The following is a 15943-nucleotide window of genomic DNA, read 5'->3' as shown; positions in this document are numbered from 1 at the left end:
CCTCATATCCTTTAGTTTGTTCTCCTAGTTTTGCTTTATCTCTTTGAGTATGTTGAGGACCACTTTTTAAAAGTCTTTGTCCAGTATGTTATAAGTCTGGGCTTCTTCATTGTTCCTTTGGATGGGCCATCATTTCTCCTCCCCCCCACCATGTAATCTTTTGTTGCAAACTATACATTTTAATATTTTAAAGTATTAACTCTGGGATTTTGTCCCTGAGGTGTCTGTTCCTTAAGTTTGTATACAGGTTCTGATGACTGAGATTTTCTTAAATGCCAGGAGTTAATCAAACAAACCAAAGCAAAAAGCACCTTTCACTGTTTTTGCAAATTAGCTGTGCTTTGGTTGATGGTCTCCTTCAGAGCTTAGCCTTCCTATCAAGAAGATCAGTCTGAGGCAGATGGGGAATGCAGGGTTCTCTCTGTCTTAACTGAGCTTGCATGGAACATGGAGCCTCCTTCTTTTCCTGAGCTGTGCTTGCTCTCAGGCTACCAGCCACTACATAAGCTGGTAGGTGATGTACCTACCTGCTATCTTGTTGGGCTGGATAATCTTCATCAACTACCCTAGCTTTAACATAAAGTAGCACAACACAGATCTCCCATCTGGATCCTGGGCAGCTGGTTCTTGAAGATTTTATAGCACACCAGCAGCTCCATCACCTCCTCCTTGGTGATGACGATGTGCTCTGGGACCAGCTTATGCTACATGATGTTAATGAAAAGCTCCTGCTGCAGGAACTGCTCCAGCTTGTAATTGGGGTCCATGTTGACCAAATACTGCTTGGCAGAGGGTGTCCTCCCCTGCTGCACCACAATGTGGGCCCAGGTGATGATCTCCTCAATCCATTGGCAGTATATCTTAATGGTCTTGACCCTGACCTTCTTCAGGGGGAAGAAGATAAACAACTGGTCATTGAGGTCATTTGTAAGCCACCAGCACAGGGAGTTCCATGCACCACAGGGGCTCTTCACTTGGTTCATCCCTGAACTGGGCTTTGAACTCTTCCAGCATCTGGTCCAGCTCATCCTGCATTACCAGGCAGCCAAGATCCTGGCACAGCTGAGTGATAGTCTTGTGGGTCTTCCAGAGCCAGTATGTCTCTTTCCCATTGTCCATGGCCTCATCACCTCCCACTGCCACAGCCACTGCCACTCAGATGCACTGTCATTAATATTGTTTTGTTAAACTTAAAATATTGTGTATGTAAAACACATTTCTTACTATGGTTCATGGTTAAAAAAGCTTGAAAGCCACTGCCCTACGTGATTTTAAAGTACTTCCATTTGAAAATTATATGGCTTTGTTCTAGACCCATACTACTTCTTGCATAGATTATTTCAACAGCCTTCTAACTATGCTCCCTGCCTAGAGTCACTTCCCTTTCCAATCCATCATGTACACCATTGCTAGGCTGATCTAAAATAGCTGTTTTCAAGTGTTATTCTCTGGCTCAAGCCCTTAAATTGTTTCCCTTTAGAAGAAAGACCCCATATTTAGCTTAGAATCAAAAGCACTTCCCAGTCTGGTTCCACTCTATCTTTATAAACTAATCTTCCTTCTCCGTCCTACCTGATCTCTGGATTTAAATCAAATAGGTCTACTTATGATCCCCTCAGCAACCTATGTAAATTCCTGCCCCGAAACTTGGCCTGCCTGTTCCCCCAGCTTGGAATACCTTGCCCCCTCACTCAGTGTATCCTTGGTTTATTTTTCCAGGTAAACTAATTTCTTCAAGTTTAATTTTTTAAAAACCTTGGTAATATTTTGATCAGGAAGATATTGATGAGGATTAAGTTAGTTTAATTAGAATTGAGAGCTTTAATACAGTGAATCTTCTTGGTTATAAACAGTATATGTCTTTCTAGTTGTTCAAGCCTAAGCAGTGTTTTAAAATTTTCTTCACATATGGTGGTGGTTTGAAACAAAAACAGAACTTGGTACCAGGAGAGAGGGCACTGTCATTGCACATACCAAAAATGTAGAAATGGCTTTGGAATTGGGTGACGGGAGGCTAGAAGAATTGTGAGGTGCTTGACAGAAAAGGCCTAGATTGTTTTGAAGAGATGGTTTATAGAAGTGTGGATGCTAAAGTACCTCTGATGGGGCCTTAGAAGAAAATGATGAAAGAAACTGTAAGAAAGGTGATCCTTGTTTAAAGTGGCAGAGAACTTGGCAAAATTGAGTCCTAATGTCAGATGGAAGGTGGAAATTGAAAATGATGAGCTTGGCTAGTTAGATGAGAAGATTTCCAAGCTAAGTGTAGAAAGTGCAGCCTTATGCTTCCTTGCAGCATATAGTAGAATGTGAGAGGAAAGGTAGAAGCTTAGAACTGAACTCCTAGGCACAAAAAAAAAAAAAAAAAAAAAAAAAGAAATTGATGGTTTGGAAAATTCTGAACCTCCAGAAAGTGTGTCCTCAGATGATAGTGCCCCATGTGAGGGCTTAACTAAACATGGAACCATTCAAACATTTCAGTGCAGGACAGGATTGGAGGTGCAGTTATCCAGGAAGAATCTGCAGAAAATCCTACAGTCTGATGGTTTGGAGCCCTGTGTACCACATGCAAAACTGACAAGTTTTCTTTGTGAGATCTGTATGAACAGAGCCACTACCAGCCTGGATTAAAAGGGACACATTGAAGGAAAAATCATTTTAAGTACAGGGCCATGGAAGCTGAGGTCTAAACTGAAGACATCGTCTCAGGCCAAGAACATGGGCTCACCCACGTGTGTTGAAAGGTTGAGTGTGCCCTGGTGCTTGGAGAGGGCAGGCTTTCTACCTATTTTTCTGGAAGAGCGCTACCACCCGTTTTCTCTGATGCCTGGGGGATTCTTGGGGAGTCTGGCCACCACCCCAATGCTTGATGAGGGTAGAGCCTAAAGCCTGGCTGCCATCCTGATGCTGGGATGCTTGAAGAGGGTGGAGCCTTCACCCCAGTGATGGGGAGAGTACAGCCCCTGTGCAAGCACTTAAAAGGGGGTGGGGCTGCTGCTTATTCAGGCCTGGAGGATAAAATATCATTGCATGGATGACTATTAGACCTTGAAATCTAGTGAAATTTGTCCTGATGGGTTTGGGACTTGTTTGAGACCTATGACCCTTGTTTTCCTTGCAATTTCTCCCTTCTGGCATGGGAATGTTTATCCTATACCTGTCCCTCCTTTGTATATTGGAAGCAGATAACTTGTTCTCTAGGTTTCACAGATCCAGTGATAGAAGGAATTATGCCCCAGGGCAGACCATACCCATAACCAATTTTGATGAGACTTTGTACTAAGTGTTATTTCTGAAATGACTTAGGGCTTTTGGGATATTGTGATGGAATGAATATATTTTGTATGAGGAAAAAACATGTCTTCTGGGTTCCAGAGGTTGAAGTGTGATTTGAAGCTGTATGTACCCTAGAAAAAAACATGTTCTTAAATTTAGTCCATTCCTATGAATACAAACCCATTGTGAGTAGGACCTTTCGATGAGTCTATTTCAGTTAAGGTGTGACCCACCTCATTCAGGATGGGTCTTAATCCTATTCCAGGAGTCCTTTACAAATGGAATAAATACAGAAAGAGAGAGAGAAAGCCACAGAAGCAAGAAGTTGAAATCAATGGAACCTGAAAGAGAAGGGAGAGACCAGCAGAAGCTTCCACGTGACAGAGGAGCCCAGAATTGCTGGCAGCCAGTCTTCAGGAAAAAAGCATTGCCATGATAATGCCTTGATAAGGACATTTTCTCAGTCTCAGACTGTAAGCTAATAAATAAGCATTGTTTAAGCCAACCCATTTCTTGGTATCTAATTTGAGCAGCCCAGGAAATGAAACATATGTTCTAGGAAATTACCTTGTATATGGTAAGTACTTAATAAATATTTTTTAATGGCTATGTTATTAAATTTAATGATAAATTAGTACCTATTTTGATTGGGAAGGAATCAGAGTTGCCCAGTTTAATTTATTCAACCTAATAGTAAAATTAAAAGTGAAAAATAACTTTAAAATGAAAATGACTGGTTAGAATGATTATAAATATATTAAAAATAGTAAAGAGACTTGGATATAAAATCCTGAGAATTGGTGTTCATTTTTACTACTCCTCTGCTAGTGCTTAAAAAAATGGAAGACAGAAAATCTTGGTAAAAAAGCAGAAAATCTGAGGTACCAGACTTTTCCAGTGCTGCCACTGACTTGCTTGTGATCAGAAGGTTTATTATTTGCTATTTTGATTTCCTTTTTTTCTACATGTTTAAAGTTTTTATTTCCTCTTCATTGTTCCTGAATACTCACTGCTAAATTGAAAGCAGGCTTGATTGGCATGTAAAGAGTAGGCTTTAAACTCCTTGGAGATAGGTTAGATGACCATGGTGATGACACTGATGCTGACGATCTGGGGGGCCTTGGAGGAGCCCCTCAATAAATGACATACCCCTTCCCCACCTTGGTCAGGATAAGTTTAAAAATCAAATAAAGAGCAAAGATATTAGGGATAGAGATTGGAATATGTTGTTTAGACCACTGAGACAATGGGGCTTGCTAATAAAGAACCCCAGAATTAAGCAGTTTACTACTAGATTGGAATAGGCCTCCTCTGGCAGAGGAAATTTTCTGGCTAAGACTTACAGAATGGAGGAGGAGAACACATTCTCCCTGAGGGGAGGCTCATTTTTGAAAGAGGAAAGGGTTTGAGCTGAGCCAAACTCTTGGGATTATACTTCCCCAAATTTACCACTCAGATAAACCATTCAATCTCGCCAGGGATGGCAGGTGAGTTAAGACGTGGAAAGAGATCCAGAGAGTACTTGGGACAAATCCCTCCTGTGGAAACTAGGACTGTGGGAAAAGGTGATCCCTCCCTGAAAACAATGACTCGCATCAGAAGAAAAAGGTGCAGTTAACTGAAAAATCAGAGAGTGGTTAAATAAATGACTTTTCTGGAGAGTTGATTTAGTTTGGAGTGGGACTAGGATCACTTTTATTTTCAAACTTTCTCTGGAACTATTATCTACTTCTCTTTATAATAAATAGAAAGAAGATTTTGGCATTCACATGGCTGTCCACACACAGGAAGATCATCTTGGAGGACTTTCCAACTTTTGATCCTGTGGTTGTAAAATCCATTATCATCTTATTGCATAAAAATAACATATAAATGTTATAGACCATAAAGCTTTGAAGTGTGGTTGTAAATTATATAAGCATATCTGTACGTATACATATTCATGTTGTGATACATTCAAATGAAAAATATTCTTTGCTGCATTGCTGCAGCGAGTTTCTATTCTAAAATATATTCTGGAGACAGCAGCAGTGTCTCCTCTCTTTGTAAATGACTAATGCGAGAAGGTAACTTTGGAAATTACATTGCGATGTAATCATCCATATTGTGTATTGTGGATAAAATTGATTAGAATAATATTGAAACTCCCCCTAGGGACTCTACAATTATAAGTCAAGTCCCAAATGGAAAAGGTTTTTTGAAAAGTTGGCAGATGTCTTAATGAAAATGAAGCATTACAATAATATATTAGGGCAATTTGTTCATTATTGACAAGCAAATCACTAAACTATATAAATTACTGGATTAGACAGGCAGAATTACTTTTCTTTCAGTGAATGGTTAATCAAATATTACTTTTAAATGCTCATTTGTTTAAGTTTTTGATATGCATATTAGCAGACAAATGATTGCCCTTTACTTAGAGCTCCAACTTGGTGTTAGACACTGAAAATCCAAATATTTGAATTTATGTCTATTAGGATCCAGATTCAACCTCAAGTTTGAAATTTACCATTCAGAGTCCATGGTAAGATATATCCAAGCATGAAGATTTTTGTATTGCTCTTAATAAACCTGTTTGCCTGGTATTTTTTATTCCTTTTATCTTGTTTTTGTTTTTAAACAGCCTTTCACAAAAGAACAGCATTGAAATAAATACTCGAAGAACAGATAGAGCTGTTTAACAATCCACAATGTGGGAGATTTGTAAATGATTTAAAAGTTTGTTTCTGCATTTGTTTTCAAGGGCTTGACCAAGCACAGAAGCTCCATATACATCAGCAACTAGAGCAAATCTATTCTAATAGATTTTTACTCCAAGAACAGGAATCTTTCTATTTCATATTGCACATGAATATTAAATAAACTACCTGCTGGCAACTACACAATATTTTAGTCTCTAATTTAAAAAGTACACTGTATTTTAATACCTATTTTTAAACAGATATCAATTTTTATGGAGCAGTACATGAGTTGTTGATGGATAAATCACCCAAGCATGGTTAAAGAGAGCCTAATCTCCAGCTGGTACCAGATCCATTTAATTGTATCTTCTGACCTTACCTCACCTGAGGCTGCATTAAAATCATAATACAGTTCAAGTGTAAAAATGATATACTGTTTGTTCGCCCTGTTTATAGAGGGGCAAACATACAGTTAAATTCATATGTTTAAAATTAGTGTAGTCATTTGAAAAGGTTGAGTTAGATCAAACTGCCTCTGAGCGTTTTCTCTGCCCTTTTTTATTTAAATGACTAGGGCCTCCATAGTCAGATGACAGCGACTGTTAAGAAAGTTGTAGCAGCTTTTTCTGGACACTCAGAAGATTGCTCCCCTCTATCAAACACAGAGAGCTTTCAAGCATCATTTAATAACAGAACAGTCCATTTTATTTAAATGTGTTTGGCATGCAATAGGACAGAAACTTTTGGGTGTTCTGAGTCCTTTACAAATGTGGTAATATTTTTGAATGACCCAATTAGCAGCTCTTGAATTTATCTCCATTTTCATTAGGCTGAAATGTTGGTCTTAGATTCTTGTGGCAGGTTCATTTTCATAAATTATGATCTCTGGCTTTTTCTGTTTTAAGAGCCAGGCTTTTGTTGTTTTGTGTGTGTGTGTGTGTGTGTGTGTGTGTGTGTGTGTGTTTTAAGTGGTGCTCCAGCTAGATCTATAGTGGCCTTAACAATGTTTCTAAAAGCTGAATTAAGAAAATTGAAAATGGCATTGCTTTTGAATTCTGAGTCAAAGAACCGATTAACTGATAATCATTACAACTATTATTGGAGTGCTTCCTCTGTGTCAGACAAGCTTGGTGCTGGGCACCCACAACACGTAATGCACTAGAACAAGGAGGCCCAACAAGAACAGGGACCTTGTCTCTTTTATTCACCATTTATTCATCTCCAATGCCTGAAAGAGTGCCTGGAATGAGGCAGATGCCCAAAGACTTGAGTGTTGAATAAATCAATGAATGGATGAATGCATTATCTCGTTGAGTCTCTAAAACTACAGGATAAAGTATGAAATAGGTTTATCCCCATTTTACAAAAGAGGCAACTAAAGCTCAGGGAAATTAAGTAGCTTGTCTGAGATCACATCTATTCAGGTGCAGAGCCAGAATTTGGAATTCTGCCTGATTCCAGGGTCCATGCATTTAACCATTATAATAACCAGTCACAGCGGTTCTCAAACTTTGGTAGGCATCAGAAGCTCCTAGTGGGATTATTAAAACCCAGATTTCTGCCCCTCATCCCCCACCGTTTCTATTTCAATAAGTCTGGGTGGAGCCTGAGAATATGCATCTTTAATGAGCTACCAGATGAGGCTGATGCTGCTGATGCTGCTGATTTTGATACCACACTTTGAGAATCACTGGCCCAGTGATTCAAACTGAGTCTTCTCAGCAAATTAAAATAAAATAAATTAGAATTAAAAGTAAAAATGCATTTGCAGTCTATTTTTGTCTACAATAGTTACAACAACACCTTCAACAAAATCAGCTTTTTCTGTTTCTATCTTTTACAATACAGGTCCGTTCTGACAACCATATGGACTCCCCTACATCCATGTTTTATGATAAATTTCAATGCAGAATGTAGAGCTGATTCTAAACAATGAATGTATTTGTTATATTGATTGATCTGATGGACCCAAATCACTTTCCTGAACTAATTTTTATCTTTTTTTCCAGGGAGTTTTTGCAGAAACTAGTGTACCTCCTTTAACTTATATAGTATCTTTATTCCAGAAGAATGAAAAATGTACCCAATAGTAGCCAACTCAAGTTCAGAGCATAGCAATCTATATGTTTCTCTGTCCAAAAAACAAACAAACCAAACACAATAGCTACATTTAATTCTCCTGGAAACATTTGCTGAATGGTGAACTTATGGGAGTTGAAAAAACAAATTTAAAGTCATGGAAATATCTGGAGAACTATTTGCTAGATGTTTGTCTTAGTTTCCCAGATGCTAAAACAAATAGCATGCAAGGGGTTGGCTTAAACAACAGGAATTTATAGGTCCATGGTTTTGAGGCTAGAAAAAATCCAAAATCAAGATATCAGCAAGGTGGTCTTTCTCCTTGTAGACTATGGTGTTCTGAGGCTGGCTGTCAGTGATCCTCGAGTCCTTGGCTTTTCTGTCACGAGGCAATGCACCTACAGGCTTCTACTTTCTCTTCCAGGATTCCACTGGCTTTCAGCCTCCTCTTCTCCAGATGGTTCTCTTCATAAACCCTCCAGAAATAGGATTAAGTCCCAACTTCATTCAGTTGGGACCTACATTAACTAAAAATAATATCTTCTAAAGGTTCTATTTATAATGTCAATTCTCCCTACCACCCATTATCGCCCTCATCCTTTTCTCCTGGATTTCTGGAAGCACATCCTTATTGGTTTACCATCCCTGGATTGGCCCCTGCCAGCCCTTCCCCACAGTCCTGCCAGAGTTATTTCCTATGATGCGGGCCTGATCATGGCAAGCCCTTCATCAATAGCTGTCTGTGGCTTCATAACACATTTAGGGTAACATTCATTCTAAACTTTGTCTTAAAAGACCCCTTACATTCTTTCTGCTTCCTATGGTTTTCATCTCCTAGTACCTCTTTCTAATACCCATCCTTCCATCCAGTCTTACTGAAATTCTTACAGATCCCAAATGCATCCTGTTTTAGACATTTGTGCCTTTTTACCTCTGCCTGGAATACTCCTTCCTCCCCATATACATACAGGCCCATACATACCTTTGTCTATTCAATTCCTATTTATTTTGCAAAGCCTATTCTAGTGCCACTTCCTCCATGACCATCCCTAATTGCTTCTCTGATTGTAATGCCTCAACTTTCACTTCAATACCGTAATCTTTTCATATTTTTTCCCATGAATTTCATGAGGCAGGAAACAGGTCTTCTGATTTAACTATATTCCAGTTGCTGGTAGAATACCAGTTTCCTTGGTAGAGATTCAAAAATTTAGTGAAAGAAAAAGAAAGAGAGAGAGAAATGGATAGAGAGAGGGAGGGAGGGAGGAAGGAAGGAAGGAAGAGAGGATGGAGGAAGAGAGAGGAGATAAAGAATTTCCAGATGGTTGATTCAGATAGCTTGTATATTTTCTCTTTGGCAAAACCATATGATTCAGAGGAAAGAATCCTGATAATGGAATTCTTTCTGAATAACACTCTGTTGTCTGTTGTCTCCCTGTAAAATGACAGACTCTTTGGGCTACTTTCCAGTACAAAATTCCTTGATTAACCATCTTAGACAAGAAAAGGAAATAAAAGGAAGTTGATGCCTTAAACAATGGAAGATCATATATTTCCCTTGCTAATTTGTAACATTTAAAGCCTTTAGAGGACCTCAACTCTACTGAACATTCAACTCCTATTCTTTGTATTTCCTCAGGCTTCATGTGGTGATCTACAAGTGAGTTAATTTTGAATATTACATGAAGTATCACTCAATAAACTAGTGATGGAGAAATGGTTAAAAAAAAAAAAAGTCTCCAGTGTTTAAGGCTGAACCAGTTTAACGGTTTTCAACTTTTAACCAGTGACCCTTTTTTCAAAGAAAATTTGCTCCTAGCATAGACGTAAAACATAAATATTCACTCTGTAAAATTGGTTAGAGTGGTATTGCTCTGATGATTTAAGTGTGAGTATGGAGGAGGAGGGAGCCTGGATTCCTGAATGCTGATATTGCCACACTCCCAGTTCTAACTCCGATACCCTTCTGTTGGGGTGCTGAGGGCTCCTCTGAGCACAGTTTGAAAACCAGTGTTTCTAACCTAATACTCTCAAAAAAAAAAAAAAAAGGAAAAACTATTGCAGAATGGTCAGGAGATTTATACAACATCTTGGCAAATAAGTGGTGAAATTGGGATTAGAAATGGGTCTTCTGTTTTTCAGACCAGTATCTATACCATGACATCCATGTATATTCCCAGCGCCACTTTGAATTTAGTGTAACAAACAGTCATGGAATGTTTTATAACCCCATGAAAGAACCCTGACCACTTTGTCTTCTTCCCGTCAAGCATCACTCTACAAAGGAATGAATAGTTAGGCTCTTTACACAGGTAATTAATGTTCTTAGTTCTTATGGGTTTAGACCCTGTGTAGGTAGCTTTCATTTTCAGGGAATTTTAATCCCCATAAATGCCTGCATTATATCTCAGAAATGATTCTTGCTCTTGTCACATTTGTGGCCATTAGCAAGGTCTTACAATGGGACTCCTGGAACACCAGAGTAGACTGAAGTGGAGTTAGAGTTCTGTATTGAAAGGTCACCTTTTCTACATTGCTTTTAAATAAAGAGTTCATAGAAACTGAGAGGTGGTGACTAATTTCATGACCAATAAGTCTTGTATCCTTTTTAAGGGCTTTTATCTTTCCAAAAACACTTCAACCTTATCTTCTTTTAAAACATCACCTTATGAGGCCAACTTCAGTCTGTTTTCAAATCTGTGATTTTCCTCTCTTATTGATTAGGTAAATCTAAGAAAAGTTGTAAAGAGAAATCCTATCTACTGTATCTGCATAATAATAGAAGATGAAGATAGTATCACAAATATTCAAGGTCAAGTGTATAGAAATGGGACAAATGTCCAAAATTCTATGGACTAATTTCATATTTGTTGCTTTTAGTCAAACTGAAGGATTACCAATGGCTTCTGGAAGTTTTTCAAAGTGTTTGGAATGATAGGATCAGATCATGCCTCACCCATTTTGTGGAAGCTGCCAGTCCTTGTGAATATGTGTTAATAATGACAAAGGATAATATTCGAGTATATACAACGTGCTAGGCAGGTTCTGAGTGCTTTCACATCTTTGACTCATTTAATCTTCAAATACCCCTAGGAGTTAAGTACTATTTACTCTTCCAGTTTTAAGAAACAGGAATTTGAAGCACAAAGAGTTTATATAACTTCCCCAGTATTGCACAGAAATGGAGTGCAATGGACTGATTCAAGGCACTCAGAGGCTAATGCTGACACTCTTAACCATATGTTACACTGTATCACATTTTATTGCTTACAATGGGTAGATTCCCCACAAAAAGATGACAGGTTGCTTAAAAACTTTTTAAGAAGTTCCATCCCCTCAAAATCAACACTCTGGCCTGAGTAACCCACAGAATCTATTTTCTCAATTCAACAATACATAGGCCAACTATGGAAATGCATATTTAGAGCAGTCTTCTAGTCTTGCTCTCTTCCCTTGCACTTGTTAAATTGATTTAGTCTTGAGATAAAGTGAGTCATGACTTGTCTTATCTTACCTATTATGTTGTAAATAATAAGAGGGCAGACAAAGTGACTTATTTATATTTCTAACCCCTGCTTATTAAGAACAATGCCTTATAGATATTGGAAAAAATACCCTGTATTTCATCCTCCACTAAATTTTCCGGTACAATCAAAGAATACTATATTCCTTGGCCAAGTGGTGGGCTACGAAATGTTTAACAACCAGCTTTCTAGGGAAAACTTTTTAAAACCCTCCTTGTAACATTTGCCAATTCCCATGGTGTAAATACTCTTACCACAGTCAATTTACTATCATGATGTCACTGAATATGGAGTTGGAAAGAGATGCTAACCACCAGCTTTTGCCAGTTGCCAGCAACGCCTTTGCTTTGGCCTTTCAAAAACAAACAAACAAAAAAAAAATGTTTAAGTCCTGCTGAAGAGGGAGGAGAAAAGATAAAGGATGATATAAGTAAATCTTGACTTCAGGGCTTCTCCTTAGCCTCCTCTAGAACAATAAACCTTCACAAATCTTGCTATGGCTGAGTCAGCTGCCCCTTATGTTATGCTACCAAAATACGTGTGCAGACCACTCCATCAAAGAATTAATCACTCTCTCTTTTACTTGTCCAGCTCCCCTAGTCATATGTAAACTCCTTGAGGGAAGGGATTATTTTATCACTGTTTAAGCCCCTGAGCCTAGCCCAGAGAAGGTATTCAAAAAAATATTTGTTGAATGAATGAATAAATGCTGGGAAGAAAAAAATTGTTCTACCAAAAGGATTGTTTTTATTTCTTTATTAGCAATCAGAAGTCATGAGTATCCACCTGGATTTTGGCCTAAGGCTGAATTTGCCTGCTCTGTTGATTTATGGTTAATCCATAGTATTACCCTTTAACATAAGTTATTAGTCATCGGTGATTAAGTTCTGTGGACTTTTGATTAGGAGTAATTAATTTTCCATTCTTAACAATACTAGTGAAATTTCAGGTGAAATGAAAAGTAACCACAGAATAAGCATTTGCATCTACTTAACGGCTTGTCTTCATTATGCAGCAAACAGAAACAAAGTACTTCACGTCCATCGTAGCAAAGGGCTTGAGAATGGGGTGTAAAGAGCTAGATAAAGAAAGGCAGGCAGGCAGACAATAAGCAGAGAAGACTAACTTAAATTATTATAAATGTATTTACAGAGATAGGTTATCAGTTTTATTACAGATATACTGGATAATAGAAAAAAATTGAATAATTTATCTAGCAATTTTCACATAAGCAATATTATTAAAATGAAGACATGAAAGGAGGTTATAGAAGAGAGTATATGGAGGCCATGAATAAATGCATTAGGCAGCAGAAATGGTGAATGTTTTAGGAGGTTTGGACTAGGTTTTTATAAAAAAAAAAGAAAGTACTTAATTTCTGTGAAGTCTTAAAATATCTGCTGCGTGAAACAATTGCCTAGAGTTTATCCCCATCCTTTTATTGCTACCAGTGTTTTCAAAGACTAAAGTAGTTCTTTGTCATACTACTGTTCTGGAAAAAATAAAAAGGAGTGACAAATGAAGACAGTGGTAATAGGGAATGAGGAAAGAAAAGTAGAGGAGGAAACAAGGCTGCAAGCCAAATAAACATTTGCGTGAAGAAAACTGTAGAGTCTCAAACATCTGTGTGATATTTTGCAGATTTAGGGGGGAAAAATATTTCTCCTGTTCATTTTTTTAAATAATTATTCCTATTTCCTCCTTAAAATGTACAATTATATAAATACCATTATTATTATTATTTATTTCCATAAAATATTATTTTAAAAAGCATATTGACCTTTAACTACAGATTTAGAAAAAACCACGACATAGTATTGTCATTTTTCTTAAGGAAAAAGCCTAAATGCAAGCTAAGCAGACTTGGTTTCTTCAGGAGATTCACAGCACATTGTTTGTTTTTTATTCAAAAGTAAAATGTATGTTCAGAAGACAGAGCAATAGATGATGGATGATAGATAGGGAGGGAAAGAAATGGCGGTGTGACAGCATGTTAAAGTTGGTGGATTGGGGTATCAGGGGACGGGGGTCAGGGTATGCTGTGTAAGGGGTTTGTATTGTTTTTGCAACTATTCCTGTAACTATGAATTTATTTCAAAATAAAATTTAAAAATAAATAAATAAATAAAAAAGTAAAATGTGATAGAGTCTCTAATTTAACCACAGCTAGCTTCCACAACTTTAGACAAAGATGATCCCTCTACTTACGGATAGTTTGGAAAAGAAGAGACTTTTTGAGTGCAGTGCTCTAACAAGTTGAAGAGCAGGTGACAGTCTCAAACTACAAACACTGAGATGCAATGAGCACTCCTAAAAGCAAATTCAAAAGCCACAGGTTTTCTTCTCTGGTTAGTGGCTGCTATGTTTGTGGGATGTGTGTACATGTGTGTATCTTACTAATTCTCATATAATCCTATTATTATAGAAAATGCATTGGTCTTTGATTTGGGCATCCATTTCTGAACAATATTGCCTCTGCTGTCTAGAATTCTTAGAGATTGTATCTTTCTGTTTTAATGAGTGTCTTAGTTTCCTAGCTGCTAAAAAATATATATATATATATATGCAATGGGTTGGCTTAAATGATGGCAATTTATTAGCTCACAGTTTTGAGGCTAAGAGAAGTCCAAACTCAATGTGTCAGCAAGGCGATGCTTTCTCTCCAAAGAGTGATGTTCTGGGGCTGGCTGCCAGCAATCCTTTCGTCCTTGGCTTTTCTGTCACATATGGATGTCCCCTCCTTTCTCTTCAGGGTTCTGTTGACTTCCAGCTTCTGGCTCCTCACCTTGGCTTTCTCTCTCTGTGGCCTTCTCTATAAGGCCTCCAATTATAGGATTTAGACCCATCCTACTTCAGTTGGCCACACCATCACTAAAAATAACCTCATCAAAAGGTCTCATTTACAATGGGTTCACACCCATAGGAACGGATATAGATTAAGAACATGTTTTCCTAGGGTACATAATCCAATCTCTAACAGTGAGTTTTCCAGATATTAAGTATTCGTGTTTGGGGACACCAAATTGCTTATATTTACTTTGTTAATTTTGTTTACATTTATCTGAAATATCTTAAAACCCTTGCCTTTTTAAACAGTCAATACAATAAAACTGAGTCTTTCTTTGCCTCCTCATCAGTATCATTATTGAAAGCACTTACTGTTTGTTGCTGTCATACAAAGATGCCCTCCAGGCCCAGTCAGTGTTTGGGTTCTTTGTCTCTACACTAAGGCGTCCTAAACTGCTATGTGTTTTGAGTTGCTTACTGACAACCTTGTTGCTGTAATTGTTATCTGCCAGTAGTAATACTCCCTTCTTTATTGCTTGTTTGTACTCCTTTTTAAAGACTTAAACTGAATCATAATATTTATCAAAATGGTGTCCATTAAAAATGCAAACGAAGACGACGGCTTTTAGTTTACAAATTGTAATAACATTTCTTTGCACCTATGTTTAGGCTCACTTTTAGTTTCTTGGTTGTAGTTTAAATAACCAAGGTATTTACAATGCTTACATTTGAAATAATGTGGTAGTTGATATTCTGGGAAGTCATGGTTATTCCTAACAATATTTTTTTAATGAAAATAAAGTTCTAAATGAAATTATGACTCAAAGACAAAAAGTTTCTTGGCATTCACTGGGAAAATTGTTCATTTCCTTTGTCAGTTGACATGATGGAAATAGACAGAAATACTTCAGAGACTGCTTTTATCTGAGCAGAATTGTGATCTCATTCTCTCTCTCTCTCTCTTTCATTCTCTCGTATGCATACACCTACACCCAAACCTTTTGGACCTTCTCTGATAAGGAAGAGTGTTGTTCCTTCCAGCCCTTCTTTTTTTAAATAATGACTTTTCTTCATGGTCTAGCTAATGGTCTTTTGCATCTTGGGTCACATGAGCAATAAGAAGCAAGAGAGACGAAATCATGACATTTCACGATGTTGTGAGGAAAATAAAGCTGCTGATCCTTTCACCACTCATACTCCTTCTCCTCCAGCTACAGTTCATGACAGTGAGAGATGAAAATTCATTCAGCACATAATCCTTTCCAGGACAAGGAAATTTGAATGCAATTGGAAATATTTTTGTACCATTTCTTTGGTTGAAACTCAATTTATATCAGAAACATTAGTACACAGTTATTTAAGGATAGGATGACTATATCCCTTTTGAAAGTGAAAAGAGGAACTACTACTAATAATGAGAAGTGGACTATGACATCATTTGGGACTATCCTGGATAAACCAGAAGTGGGGTCACCCTATTCAAGTAATACGTGAAACCATGAGTCAAAGCACAGACCCTCACTGACCACGCGGAAGACATGTTAGTAAGACCACACAGACATTTGTGATGCTAAAATGTCAGGTTTAATGTCGCAG

The 15943-nt window shown here is 37.7% G+C and overlaps 1 pseudogene; it reads right to left on the bottom strand.

Annotated features, from left to right (window-relative positions):
- Nucleotides 1-498: 498 nt before the first annotated feature.
- On the bottom strand, nucleotides 499-1119 carry LOC119544771 (annotated as a pseudogene).
- Nucleotides 1120-15943: the final 14824 nt, after the last annotated feature.

Source organism: Choloepus didactylus, chromosome 9 (assembly GCF_015220235.1).
Source record: "Choloepus didactylus isolate mChoDid1 chromosome 9, mChoDid1.pri, whole genome shotgun sequence".
Lineage (NCBI taxonomy): Eukaryota > Metazoa > Chordata > Mammalia > Pilosa > Megalonychidae > Choloepus > Choloepus didactylus.
The sequence above is the reverse complement of the archived record's forward strand: the minus strand, read 5'-3'. Positions and strand labels throughout refer to the sequence as shown.